This window comes from Panthera onca, chromosome C1 (assembly GCF_046562875.1).
Source record: "Panthera onca isolate mPanOnc1 chromosome C1, mPanOnc1 haplotype 2, whole genome shotgun sequence".
NCBI lineage: Eukaryota > Metazoa > Chordata > Mammalia > Carnivora > Felidae > Panthera > Panthera onca.
The window spans coordinates 147,693,038-147,707,348 of NC_138346.1; positions in this window are offsets into that span (position 1 = coordinate 147,693,038).

The following is a 14,311-nucleotide window of genomic DNA, read 5'->3' on the forward strand; positions in this document are numbered from 1 at the left end:
AATGATCTCAGGCTTCTTATGGACTTTCTCTCTATACAAGGGGTTTTCTAAGGAAAGTATCTTAATCTTCCCACAAAAAATAAGAGACGGTTTTATTTTTATTAAAGACCCAGTGAGAACTAAGAGAATGTTCCTTTCACAAAAGATGTGTTCTTAGTTGGGGAAGACACTTGCAAAAACCACCATTTGCCTGTTCATGAAAGAGGAAATGTAAGTAGTTTTAAAATAAAATCTATACACATCCCAAATTCATTCTCCAAGCTACCATATCAACCTCATATTGTTCAGAATGGGACTGAGGCCAAGAACAAATATCTCTCTTCCTTTCCCTGACTTTGAATCTGAATTCTGAAATGATAAGAGGTACTTTAAAATTCTTAAAATAGATGGATTTAGGAATGTCTGAGCCAAGGTAGTGCCTAGTTACTCATAGATAAGCCAGAACTGCCTTCGTGAGTGTATTAAATTGAAAATGTGTAAAATGTGCAAAATGTGCAAGAAAAATCACTAAAAAGTCCAAGGAAATTTTCAAGTCTCAATTTAACTGAGAAAATTACCTATCTTTTCAATCTTTTGTGTTCTATTGTAAAGTATTATAGAACTACTTGGGGACAATAGGAAAGTCATTCGTTAGAAAACAAGAACCTTCCAAATGAAAATGTCAATGTGTTTATCAAGGAACAGGCCTTTCCATGCTTTCTCTGTGTTGGGAAATTTTAGGTTTATTTATTTGTTTGTAAAGCTTTCCTTTTCCTAGAGCCACTAGGGAGGGAACAAAAAAAGTTTTTCACTACAGCATCTAGAACAGATAATGTCAGTAATAATAACGTACATGAACATTAACCACAAAACACAGTACAAACCACATTACACCCCAGCTGGGTAGGCCAGGCTAGTTAATTGACTTGCTAGCATGAAAAAGTTGATCTATGCACAGAAACTTCTCTGATGGCTTGCCAGAGTATAAAATGGGCAACCCCAAAAGGCTTTTCAGTTCTTCAGAATGCTCTAGTGGACAGTTGCTCAGTAAGGGCAGAGGTCCCATGGGGAAGATGCAGAGTGGGTTCTTCTCCAATATTCTCTATGTTGTGAAACTGCCTTAAAATGAATTTACATTTATATTAAGATTTGTCCCAAGGGGGCACCTGGTGGTTCAGTCCATGAAGCATCGGACTCTTGTTTTCAGCTCAGGTCACGATCTCACGGTTTGTGAGTTTGAACCCCACATCGGGCTCTGCACTGTGAGTGCTCTCTCTCCATCTCCCTTTCCCTCCCCCTGTGCTCTTTCTCTCTCTGTCTCAAAGTAAATAAACAAACTTAAAAAAGAAAAGATTTATCCCAGGACCCACCTTTTCCTGCATGCCTTCCCTATTCCTCCCACTCCACTCTCAAATATTGACGAGGTACGTTTTCTATGTTCTATTGTGCCTGCCTCTAGATAAACTCTTTGCCTTTTTATTAGCATTCTCTCCAATCTACAGATTTCTAAAGTAAAGTATCTTGATTTTCCTGTGAATACCAAGTAAGACACAGAAATTAGTTTTACTAAGAGGGACTCAATATAGGAGTTGAAAAAAATGTCCCTATGAGTGTTTTACAACCTTCTATGTGCCTGCCTCTCCTACTGGTCTGTGAGCATTGGAAGGAAAAAATGGGCCCCCCCTAATACTTACCTGGCACATAGCTGATGCCTAATAACTGATTAATGAATGCATGAATGAATGAATTTCATTGTTTTCTGAGGACCATAATAAAATAGCAGTAAAGCTTGACATTGACCTTTACCCCATCTGCTTCACAAGTTGGGTGGAACAAGGCCATTTTGCAGGATTAACATTTTTAGTGAAGAATTTGTGCTTTGGGAAAATTCTGCCAACAGCCAACTCTTGGGAGAAGTTATGTCTTTCCAGACAATGAAGTGTTTAAATTAGCAAATAATAGGTTCCCTTTGATCCCAACAGAGTTCATTCTCCTATCCAAGCTCTTCCGAAGGAGCCAGAAGAGGAAGACAAAGGATGGTTTGTAAAGCCCAAGAGAGTAACTGTGGTCAGGTCAGGGAAGTTCGAGGTCTCAGTGGCAACCGATGGGGATTTGTGCAGACAACCAAGCAACGACCATTATTCCAGAGCTTGATTGCTCATGGTGACCTGAGAATTTTCTTCCACCTCCTTAAGGATTGATCTCTACTGTAATACAACATGGAAGAAAAACTAGGCCGTAAGCCAAAAGTCACACCTGAGGTAATCCTGGACTGACAACCCCTGAACCAGTCACAATGACCTCTTAATTTCTGCTTATAACATAGAATTCTGGGACATCCTTAGAGGGCAAATGAGAGGAAAGATGAGAATCCCTGTGATTGATGGTAGTTCTAAGATCTGGTGTCTCTCCAAATAGTTTATACTTTGGATCTGACCTTTCTTCTCATTTCTTTTTTAAGTCACCAAGGCATTTCTGTGAAAAAAAAAAAAAAAAAATAAATAAATAAATAAATCATGTGTTGCAAAAGGCCCAAAGCAAGTGTAAAGGAGAGAATAAAATGATCTATCAAAATTGTATGAATTTGTAATTCATAATAGGCAAGAGGCAATTTAAGGAGATAGTTTTCCACCTTTGACACTCTTGTCAAAATAAATGTGGGGATAATTACAGTAATTAACAAAAGAGTTAATTTTACTTTGTCATGAGATAAGGTTCAGTTTGATTTCTAAGAGAAGATCGATACCAAATACTTTGTCTTCAGGGCTGTTGTTTATTATATATTTAGACCAGGGGTATGTATCAGTTTCTCAGCTATTGACTTTCATTGGGACAATACTATACCAACACCCAGAGGCCTCAACCACAACCCTCAGCTCTTTCCTTCCTATCTCCAATCCATGATTCCTTTGCCTACTCAGCAAAGAAGTCTTACATTATATTCTATTAAGCCAAACACAAAAGTGTTAGGCTCTAGAATATATTTTTCACATGAAATTTTCATTTTCTTGCTGGAAAATAATGTCACTTGAAGAGATCCTGGGCCTGCACGCTGTTTGATTATGATCCTCCAAGAACCACATGATCAGCAGCAAATGAAATTCTAGCAAACAAACCTCAGCAGTGATCATATCCTCTGAGTCAGAGTTTACTAACCACGTGGCCAGTTGAGAAAGTGGTGTTTTGTAAGACTTATAAGCTCCCAGCTGAGGGGGCATGCATGAATACACAGCTGTCTGTTGGGGAACGCTTGGCCTCAGGTTAGCCTGCAGTGAGGGTCCAAAACATTATAAACGGGGCAGAAGAAATGCTGCATTTCTTTAGTAATTGAAGCCATTAGATAACCTCATTCTTGGATGCTTATAGTGTTCCTCATTAAGTTTAACTATGTTTACGAACATTTCATGCCAACTGTACCTTTTGAAAAAAAGAAGATAAATGAAAGGCCCCAGTTATCAGAACTTGGTTGGGAGGTGAGAAAGTGCTGTAGATGTAGAGGCCCACAGTTCTCTTCCAGTCCCATGCCAAAATAGACCGTGGTTGAATCTGTACGTGGTAAGCAGCTGTTACACCACTTTTCTTGGCTCACTTTCCTTTTTAAGAAATTTAGAGGTATATAGGACACCTGGGTGGCTGAGTCGGTTGAGCGTCCAACTTTGGCTCAGGTCATGATCTCGCATTTTGTGAGTCTGAGCCCCACATCAGGCCCCACACTCTGCTGTCACAGCAGAGTCCCCCTTCAGATCCTCTGTCTCTCTCTCTCTATGCCCTTCCTCTGCTCGTACTCTCTCCAAAATAATTAAACATTTTTTTTTAATTAAAAAAAAAATTAGAGGTATAAGTAAGATGACCACTAGGTTATTCCAGCTCTGACATTCAGGTGTTCATTGCAGCAGCCCTTTACCTAACATCAGAAAGATAAAGAACTGACTGCTTTTCCCCAAACAAAATGCTAAACTTTCTGGTCAAGAGTATATACAATCTTTTGTTGTGGTTATTTAAGTGGAAGAAGGGGGGAAAAAATTAATGTCATTGTATCAGTTAGCCAATGCTGTGTAACAAGTCACACCAAAACTCAGTGGCTTCAGTCAATAAATATTTATTAGTTTTTATGAGTTTGTGGATCAGCTGGACAGTTGGCCGATCTGGGTCAAGCTCAGCTTACCTTAGCAACATGTTCATATGTTTGTGTTCAGCTGGTGAACTGGTGGAGGGCTGCTCATGTACGATAGCCTTGCTCACGTGTGTGACATTTGACACTTAGCTGGGAAGACAAAGGCGATCAAGCTATGGGCCTCCCATCATCTACTAGGCTAGATGAGGCTTATTCTTTCCTCAGATATAAGCTTAGAAGTGGCATCGCTTCTGCCATGTTCTGTTGGCCAGAGCAAGGTCAACCCAGGTTCCAGGAATTGGGAAATAGGATTGGCCTCTTGATGGAAGGAGTTACGAGGTCATATGGCAAAGGCCATGGCCACAGGAAAAGGTGAAAGATCGCTCATTTTTTCCATTAATCCACTGCAATCACAAATAATGTTTTACTGGCTCTGAGAATACAGTGATAATCAAGATCCAATCATCACCTTCAAGAAAATCACTTTAGAGTGGGGAAGGAACTAGACACAGCTAATTAAAATGCAATGTAATAAATAACAGCAGAGATAATAAGGAACCAAGACGCAAGGCAGCTCCTGCTCCAGAGACTTGGGGAATGCTTCTCAGAGGCGGTGACCTTTGAGCCAAGTCTTGTTTGGGGCTGGATCCCGGTGCCTGACATGGTTCCCGGCTTACAGTAAGCACTCAGTAAATATTTGATGAATAAATAAATGAAGAATGAGAAGGAGTTGGCACAAAGTGAATGAAAAGAAAATCATTCCAGAGAGAAGAACCAGGATGAGGTATGAGAAAAGAACTTAACACTTCATCTCTGTGAATATTTATTTTTTTTTCTATGAATATTTGCTAAATGTCTAGTATGTGCTGGACACTAGGGATAAGGAACATGAGCCCTCAAGGGGATGGAAGAGAGAATATGCCTGTGCTTATACTCTCCTTTGTTTGAGAGAGGGTATGTCTACGTCCTGTAACCCCTTAGGCCCTACTCACACAAACATCACCACAACTACTACTTTTCATGTGAGGAAACCACTATTGGTGGACTCAGTGAGGATGTGAGCCAGTGGCCAATGCTGGGCTGCCCCAGCACATGAGCTCAAGCCTCAAGGTGCACTCATTCAATAGTGGCCAGACCCCTTGTCACTGCCCCATCAGAAGCCCTGGTTTTTATTTCCCTTCGAAAGCAAAGTGCTCAAAAAGGATACAATCCATAAGTAATGGGTTACCAGTTGGAATCCCAGACCATCTTGGAATACTTTCTTAGGTTTTATGGAAACCATATTTTGGTTCTGGGACATGAACGGACCTGGCATAGCTTTTGCCGGTCTTGTAAATATGTCAGTGTTCTTAGAAATGGCATGGGCTGGGTCAAGCTCTGCTCTTTTCAATCTACCCCATGTTATGTAAGGTTAGTTGTCAAAGGTATAATACCATAAGAGGTTTGCAAAGGTGTCTGACTCGTGCAAAAACCTTTGTCAGTGAGTACCAAAATTCTAGGACTTGGGTTTTCTCCATGTGTTTCATACCCATCCGAAGTGGAAAGCTCATGTTTCCTTATCAAGTGTACCCAGAGTAACCTATAAAAGCATTAATACAATACATAGATTAAAAGTATTATATGTCCCTAAGTTTGCTCAAATTCTATTAGCCTTATCTTGATTTCTTTTAAGGATTATAGACGTAAGTTCATTACTTCGGGCTGAATATAGCTCTCGATTCTTTCTACTTAACTTTGTAATACTAAATAGATATCTATGACATTCAAATACTTAACAACTAGTAAAAGATAGGTACTGATCAGTCAGAATGGGTATATGGAGGCCACAGGTGTGCCAGTCATTAGTTTGTAGTTTTGGGGTAGTAGGGAGTTCTGAAAGAGGCACAGGGGGTGCTCTCATGGCCAGAATGGTGTGGGAAAGGGGAGTAATTTTAGAGTTGCTGGGTGCCACTCTTGACCAGTCATCATCTAGCACTGTGCTACAAGGCATGTGCCCGATCCATATCTGATTAATCCCTGTCTCTGCAGTTAGGGTAAAGCTCCCTGCAACATACCTTATAATCGCTGATTTCTAAACTTTAGGGATAAGGTTGGTTGACCACGTACAAATTGACAAATATTCTTTGCCTTTACTCCAAGTAACGCCAACAACCAATCTTCTTTTATTGTAAGGAAGAAATTATACATTTAAGAAGACCAGGATGAGTAACAGTTATGCGAAGTCAGCTGGCTAAATGTGTCATTAAAATGAAAACTGCCAAGCAAATGTAAAAACAGACCTTGCTTTGGGGTTAGCAATGTCAACGTTTCCTTTTCTCCTTCTGCCATCTCTCCCCCCACACTCTTTGATTCTCTCAACCCCACTGTCGTTAACTTGTATGACTGGTCTGCAGGGTTGAGCTCTAGCAGTGCAGGATTGTTGTAAAGAACTCGTGAAAAATGATCCAAGGATCCAGTCTTTGGTGCAGGCACTGGGCTTCCTTTCCATTTTCTTGTGTTTTTGGTCTTTAAAGGCAAATTCTTTACTGGTGCAGTAAGACTAGGGCTTGATAAACAGAACAAATGTTATTTTAAACACCATAATGATAATAATTTAATCAAATGTGATTTGCTTTTAATAACTTTATTGGTTCTTTCATTTTGAAAAGCGGCCATGTGAATGGTTTGCTTTTGCATTTTTAACGAGAGAGGTAATAAATGATCCCACTTGCAGGAGCAGGAGACTAATGATGCTTATTCCCACACTCTTTGTTTAGTGAAACTAAGTCAGCAGACCCTGCCATTATAAGCCATTGGCCTTGATAAAGCCCATGACAGCACTGGGCCTGGTCCTTTTTCAGAACTTGAAGGTATCCACCAGGCAGGTCATTTCTAACCTTTGCACTGGGCCTAGTATTTACAAAGCACTTTCAATAACATGCACTCCTTTAAATCCTAAGACTCCATATCACAGATGAGACACTCGAAGTAACACCGACTTGCCCAATGCCACACCACCAGTAAGTGGTGGCTTTGGGACTTGAACCCTGCCCTTTTACCCCCATATTCAAGCTCCTGCCTCTATACCTTGGTGGGTAGCATGTCACTGGGTGGCTCCATCGGTTGAGTGTCCAGCCACTCAGGTCACGATCTCATGGTTTGTGGGTCCGAGCCCCGCCTCAGGCTCTGCGCTGACAGCTCAGAGTCTGGACCTGCTTCGGATTCTGTCGCCCTCTCTGTTCTTCCCCCTCTCACACTCTGTCTCTGTCTCTCTCTCAAAAATAAAATAAACATGAAAAATTTTTGAAAGAAAACATAAACAAGTCATCATTAAACCTGCACGCTGGGGCACCTGGGTGGCTCAGTCGGTTAGGCGTCCGACTTCAACTCAGGTCACGATCTCACAGTCCGTGAGTTCGAGCCCCGCGTCGGGCTCTGGGCTGATGGCTCAGAGCCTGGAGTCTGCTTCCGATTCTGTGTCTCCCTCTCTCTCTGCCCCTCCCCTGTTCATGCTCTGTCTCTCTCTGTCTCAAAAATAAATAAACGTTAAAAAAATTTAAAAACAAAACAAAACAAAAAAACCCTGCACGCTGCTGGAATGATTTGCATTAGAAAACTTCATCCACTCACACCCAGAGGCCGCTCCCCTTGAAGTGGTTTCTAATGGTTCAAGTGCCTATTGGCACCTCCTCCAACAAGGGGTATCGTTTGTGCACAATCCAATCCAGGACCAGGCCATCATTAAAGCGTTTGTGGGTTGTTAAGGAATTTCCATCCTGCTGGAACCCAAAGCTCCTGGAATTCATCGTCTCTATTTTATACTTGCTCTTGTTTGTGAAACTCGCTTTGCCAAAAACCTCCGTAAGCTGACTGGATGTTGCTGTGAGTTCCAGACAGTCGAGCCCCATACCAGGTCAAAAGGACCACGGGTTGGTGAACTTTGGCGATAACATCAGAACACAGTCCTGATGCCTTACAACTGAGTATCAGACAAAGAACGGTGGCAGGAAAGAGGCCCGGGGTAGGGAGAGGGAACAGAAGGGAGCATAGGATGTAGTGGATTCCCCTCTCCTGGATTCCCCTAAAAACTGCTTTGAGAAGGAAAAAGGTGACTGGTAAGTTTATTTATGCTTTTTAAAAAGCGCTGCCAATCCCAATTTATCAGTTACTGTCTTGTGACAATTTATTCATTGTTCACTGGTAGAAGCCAGAAGTTACATAGAAATGCATGATTGGTGATAGCTTCTCTATTTCAATATGGTATAATAGAGATAACACAGTGCCCAAAAGCTCTGCAGCCGACTTTTTGTCTGCTTTGTCTCTTTTCATTACTCTATCAGAATCTTCATTTAATATAATCCAAAAAAGCAAGGTAATTGCTTCACTTATCGGTTATCATCGTTCTCGCATACTTATCGTGTCAAAATTATTTATGTGGATAGGCCAGGTTGATCTTGCTGCATTCAGAAGCTTAAAATTTGAATAACTGTTCTGCCAGTTAGGTTATCAAAATTGCAGCATAAGCAATGAGCTTCTCTTTTCTGGACACTGGAGTAGGGAAAAGGAATCACCCCTTAGGTGTGCAGGTGGAAGGGGAGCACTGGGCTGGGGGTGGCACTCCAAACCAGCTCTTTTGGCCAAAAGAGAATAGAAAAGGCCACACAATGAAGAGAGCAACTAAAAGGTTCATTGTGTGGGTCATGACAAAGTAAAAGAGAAATGAAGTCAATTGGACGCTTCCTTTGACAGTTTTTCCTCAACAATAATCTCCAGAATAATTGATACAATTGTGCTGAAAGGCAAGACAAACATGGCAACCCGGATCGTCATATACCCAGCCCTCCCCTCCACACAAGACCTTCACACAGATGAGTATTTCAATATGCATTTTCCTACTCGCTAGTCATTTTTCAATTGTCAAGTACTTCATCACTTTAAAGGCATATTAGGCTAATGTGAAATGTGGCAAGTTTTCAGTCAAGAAGTGAACATTTATTTCTACAAAATAATTTTTGTTAGTTAAGTCTTGTTTTGAAACACCTAAGACTCTTTTTCTCTTTCTCTTACAAATGTTGATGGTAAAAAGGAATTATTTTAAGTGTTCATTCCCAGCTCAGCCTCAAGGACTGTGGCTGTATCGTCAGAGATTGGTCAGGTGAATGTACATTTTGATTCTTGCCAAATTTTGTGAGCTTTTTCAGTGAGAGCCTCAGGGCCAACGGGGACGTTCAATCCCACTTCTTTCAGAGCCACTAACCCTCTCTCAGAACATCTATGCTGCAGTGCGACCCTCCCATACGTAGCCAGCCATTCTCAGACTCAGTAAGGGAATGACCAGAACTAATAGATACTATTCTTATGAGTGTCTCAAGATCATCGTGGGCTAAGTAATGGGTACTTTTTAATATTTTTCAAATGCCCTCAATGTGACAGATAATTCTTTTTAAACTTATTTACCCAGATCTTGCTGCACTAGTAGCTAGTATCTAATATCAATAAAAAAGATTTATCTGAACTAACTGTCAATTTATTTCCTAAAGGACAGCTGATCTTTTGAGGCTGCTTTCATTCCTCGCTTACAGTGATGAGCCATGGAGCTGGAAGCATGTAAAAGGGAGCACAAGGTCTTATTTGTGGTTTTCTCTTATGGCTGTTTTGGTAAATTTTCTGAAAACGGGGCGAAGCATTCATACATACAACCCAGCATTTATATTAATTCTCGGGTAGCTACCACTGTTCTAGAAGTTAGAACCGAAAGCTAGGTGGATGACCTTTAAAGATCCTCCCCAACCCTGAAATCAGATTATGATTTAAGAGTCTAATACAATGATGATGCATTTGAAGAAAGATCCATGGCGGTCAATATCCCAGTGCATGGGAGAGTGTCTGGTATCCACATTCACGTATGTATTGGGTGAACGAATGAAAGAATAAATGAGTGAATACTCTTTTTCCCTAAACTTCAACCTTCAAAACGCCATTCAACATTCAGTAAACATTGCACATCTCTGCCACCTAACAGGCCTGGCTTGCATACCAACTCTTTAGAACCCTCCCCTGGTCACTTGGCACGTGGCCTTCTGACTCCGTAGCACCAACACCTACTCCCTCGGATTGTCATCATGGATACACATCTCTTACATGCCTGTCTTATGCTGAAGACAGGAACCGTGTCTATACTTTATTATTTCCATACTGACTGATGAAGTACCTTACGGACATTAAATATAAGTAAATATCAAATAAAGAACGAACTGATTAGTTCTTAACGTTATCTGAAGCATTAGAACAAAACCATCAGCGTGGCACTTTCTTCCTTAAGCACACCTAGTGTCCTTATCATCATTATTATTATTATTTTTACTGTCCATATTATCATCACCACTCACTATAATTCTTCTACCCAAACCAAAACTAGCATAATGCATGGAGGTGGGAATGTTAATGACTATCTATTGAATGCTTACTTCTAAGAGATGAGAAAGGTAAGTCACATACACCTAAATCCAGCTTGCCTTTAACGCAAGTCCACTATGTTGTTTATCCATTAATTTATCTGTAACATTTTGACCATGTGTCAGGTGGTGCGCAGCTACGGAGATTGAGGGATAAATAAGATGCTTTTTCTGCCTTGTCCAGTGATGGAGAAAGAACTATATACAAGTAATTACATAGTTTAAAAATCTATTTGCTGTCTGCTAGTTGTGCAACCTTGGGCAATTCGTGTGTCTTCTCAGGGCCTCAGCTTCTTTAATCGGTGAAAGAAATAATCATACTACGGTCATGTTTCTGTGACAGAGTTATTATTTCATGATGCAGTGCCTGGTAGGTGGTAGGCACTCAACAAAGGTTGGTTGTATCTGAACGTCCAAAATACCCCAAGGGAACACAGAAGACAGAGAAACTAACTCAAAATATATAGAAAGAAAGACTTCATGGGGTTCAGACTGGAAGGACCAGAGGAAAGTTTGCAAGATAAAAAGGGGAAGGAAATAGATCCCAGGGGTGGAAGCATTATAGACAAAGGCCAGAGGTGTGAAAGATCTCATCAAATTATAGTCAGTGGATAATATTCGCTGGGGACTCTGAAAACTCCTAATCTTTTTCTTCTACCCAATTATTGCCTAATAGTTATCCCCTACTTCAAAAATGTGGGGATTTTTTTCCTCCTTCATTAAAACAACTTATATCAGCATGTATTCTGTTTCATTTGGTGTTGTTTTAGAATAAGGACATAGTTTATTGCAATAATCTCAAATTTAATTTTAAATTCTAGAGTAAGGCAGCCACCATCAGGTTTCAGTCATACATGCAAAATGTTAACATATATCCTATATATGTTATCAAGGGAGGATTTGGTGTCTGAATAACGGTTCTGTTAATATTTTCAATCTAACATCACACTTTTATGTTATCAGGAACATCTACATGACAATGCATGTCTATGCAAAAATAGAGAAATGTGGCCAAATTCTAGATGTCTCGAATGATCTAGATGCTTGACAAGATATGGGCTTGAAATCCTAACAAAATGATAGCAATAAATAAAATAAATAAAAATCTAGAATTTTTACATTAAAAATATTTACCCAGTTTTGGATATTTAATGTTATTTTGGTGTGCTGTATGAATACATTTTTCCTCTACTCATTACTGCCATGACTATGTCAGACTTTCTAAAACTTATTTGGGTCAAGGTATTCAGTAAGCACTGTTTTTTCACTCTATTAGAGGTCATTAGTTCTCAAACAACTTTTTATTGCCTTTTAAAAATAGGTATTCTATTGGCTTTTTCCTGGTGATCTGGGGTCCTGCCAATCCTCCACAGATCTTCACATGTTATCATTCTTGGCTCTGTGATCACATCAATTATTTTCTTGGCAAATCCAAGGTAGAGTTGGTCAAGCTCAACTCACATAAAAATATGTAACACCCCAAAGTAAATTGTAGGCTAGTTCAAATTCTTTTTGAACTTTAATTTTTATCTTAGCCTTCTAGGTTAGGTACTTCTCTATAGTTACTTTCTCTTGTGATCACGCTATTCTGTACACACATGGGACTGCCAAGAGGCTTAGGGAACAATTTAAAATCATCCAAAGCCCTTAACACTATTAAATCCGACTTGATCCATGAAGAATAATTAGCAAGGTCTGGGGAACTTGTATGGGAATTTACCTATTTACAGTTAGGTCTGTCTGTTTGTGAAGAGCCAGATGAGTGGTAGCCAGATTCAGATAAGCATTTAGAGCAATTCTAAGACAGCCATATAGTCTCTTAACTCAAGATGATGGACAGGACCTACATTGCCTCCTTTCCATGCAAAATTCCTACTGAAACGACATTCACATATACAAATAAATACATCCTTGGCAGCACTTGAAACAAGCCAAAAAAAGGATGAGAAAGGGGGATGATGTTAGCAGGCCAGAAAGTCCAACAAAGTCTTCGAAGCTAGGAAGTAGGTTGATTATATTGTTAGATAAACTCTAACTGAGTAAATCACAACCCAAAATACATACATAGAAAAGAGATGTAGTGGAGGGAGGATTCAGTTGCTTTAAAACATCTCTGGAGAGGCTCCAGACAGGTATAGATAGAAAAAAATTGCCAAGGGGTAGCAATAAAGGCTTATAACGGGAAGACTATCTTCAGAACAGCTGTGCTAGGGAGCCCCTCTTCTTCCTCTGCATATGTAATAAATGGTGTAGATGGCAGATGTGCTGCCCAAGCTTGTTAACGTCCTAGAAAGAAAAAGCCACTTGTCAGTAGGGTTTACCCTTTGACGCAGAGACTAAAGGCAGCCCTCCCATTCAGAACACTGGCCTTTTGGGTAAAATGGTCCATTTGACCTCAAAGGATACAAATGCTAGCTACTATAAACAGAACCATATTAGAAATACAGTCCTTTACAACCCCAAATTAATAATGAACCAACAATTACCAGATATGCAGGGGAAGTTAAGTAGAACAAAAAGAAAGACAAAGATGAACAAACAGAAAAACTGCCCACAGAAGAGACAGTGGTAATGGAAGGAATAAAAGAGAACATTAAAATGTTCTAATTAGTATCCTCAAAATTTCAACAATATATTGTATTTGTAATATAAAAAGAGGCTGCTATGACTTCTTGAAAATTAAAAAAAATAATACAATCGATCATCTAAAAATAACTGTAAGCTGAACAAAACAGGCAGAAGACTGAAATTTAATTTGGAAGGTGGAATTAATAAAACGTTCTATGATGGAAAGTAAGAAAAACACAAAAATATATGCACAAAACGCCATTTCAAGAACTATAAAGCCTCACTATTCAAAATGTGATCCACACACCAGCAGGATCAGCATCATCTGTCTCATTAGAAATGCAGAGTCATGGGCCTCAGTTAAGACTCTATTTAAGTCTAAGTTAAGTCTAAGTTAAGACTTACTGACTCAGATTCTTCCTTTTGAAAAGATTTCCGAGTAATTCGCATGCATTAAAACTTGAAAAGCCCTGATATAGAGCACATATCCAAAAGGTCTTAGGCATATCTAAAAGCTGGTTTAGAGGAAGACAACATAAACAATGAAAGAGTTGAAATAACCAAAGAAATAACCAAAGAAAACAGATGAAGAAAATTTCCCAGACCTAGAAAAAACATGAACTCAACGAGTGCCAAACTTGACCAAACGTCAAGTGAAAAAAAGTGCATTAGATACATATTTGTAAAATTTCAGAACAAAGCTTGGAAAGAAAAATTCTAAAAGGCATCAAAGGGAAAAAAACAGTGTTTGCTCAAAAAGAAATGACCATCAGATGGACATCAACGCCTTCCCAACAACAGGGGTCTTAAAAGCCTATAAAGCAATTGTAAACACAGAATACTATACCAAGTGCAATTATAAATAAAATTTAAGTGAAGAATAAAGGCATTTTAGACATAAAGAGTTCAAATAGTCTACTTCTCATCTACCTTTAAAAAAAAATATTATGAGGATGTACTCCAGTAACATGAAAAAATAATCCAAGAAAGAGGAAAAAAAGCAATCTTAGAACAGTTTAATCTAATCCAGAGGTACAATGAAAGAAAGAATGAGCAGTAGACCCAAAAAGTAATGAGTAGAAATTAGAAAGAGACTAGAGGACTTTATGGAGAAAAAAAAAAAATTTTTTTTTTGGAGGTGAGTGGAGGATGGTAGTGTGCATAAAAAGAAAGTCATGTTAAAATATGAAGCAAACTAAAACATGACATTATTTTG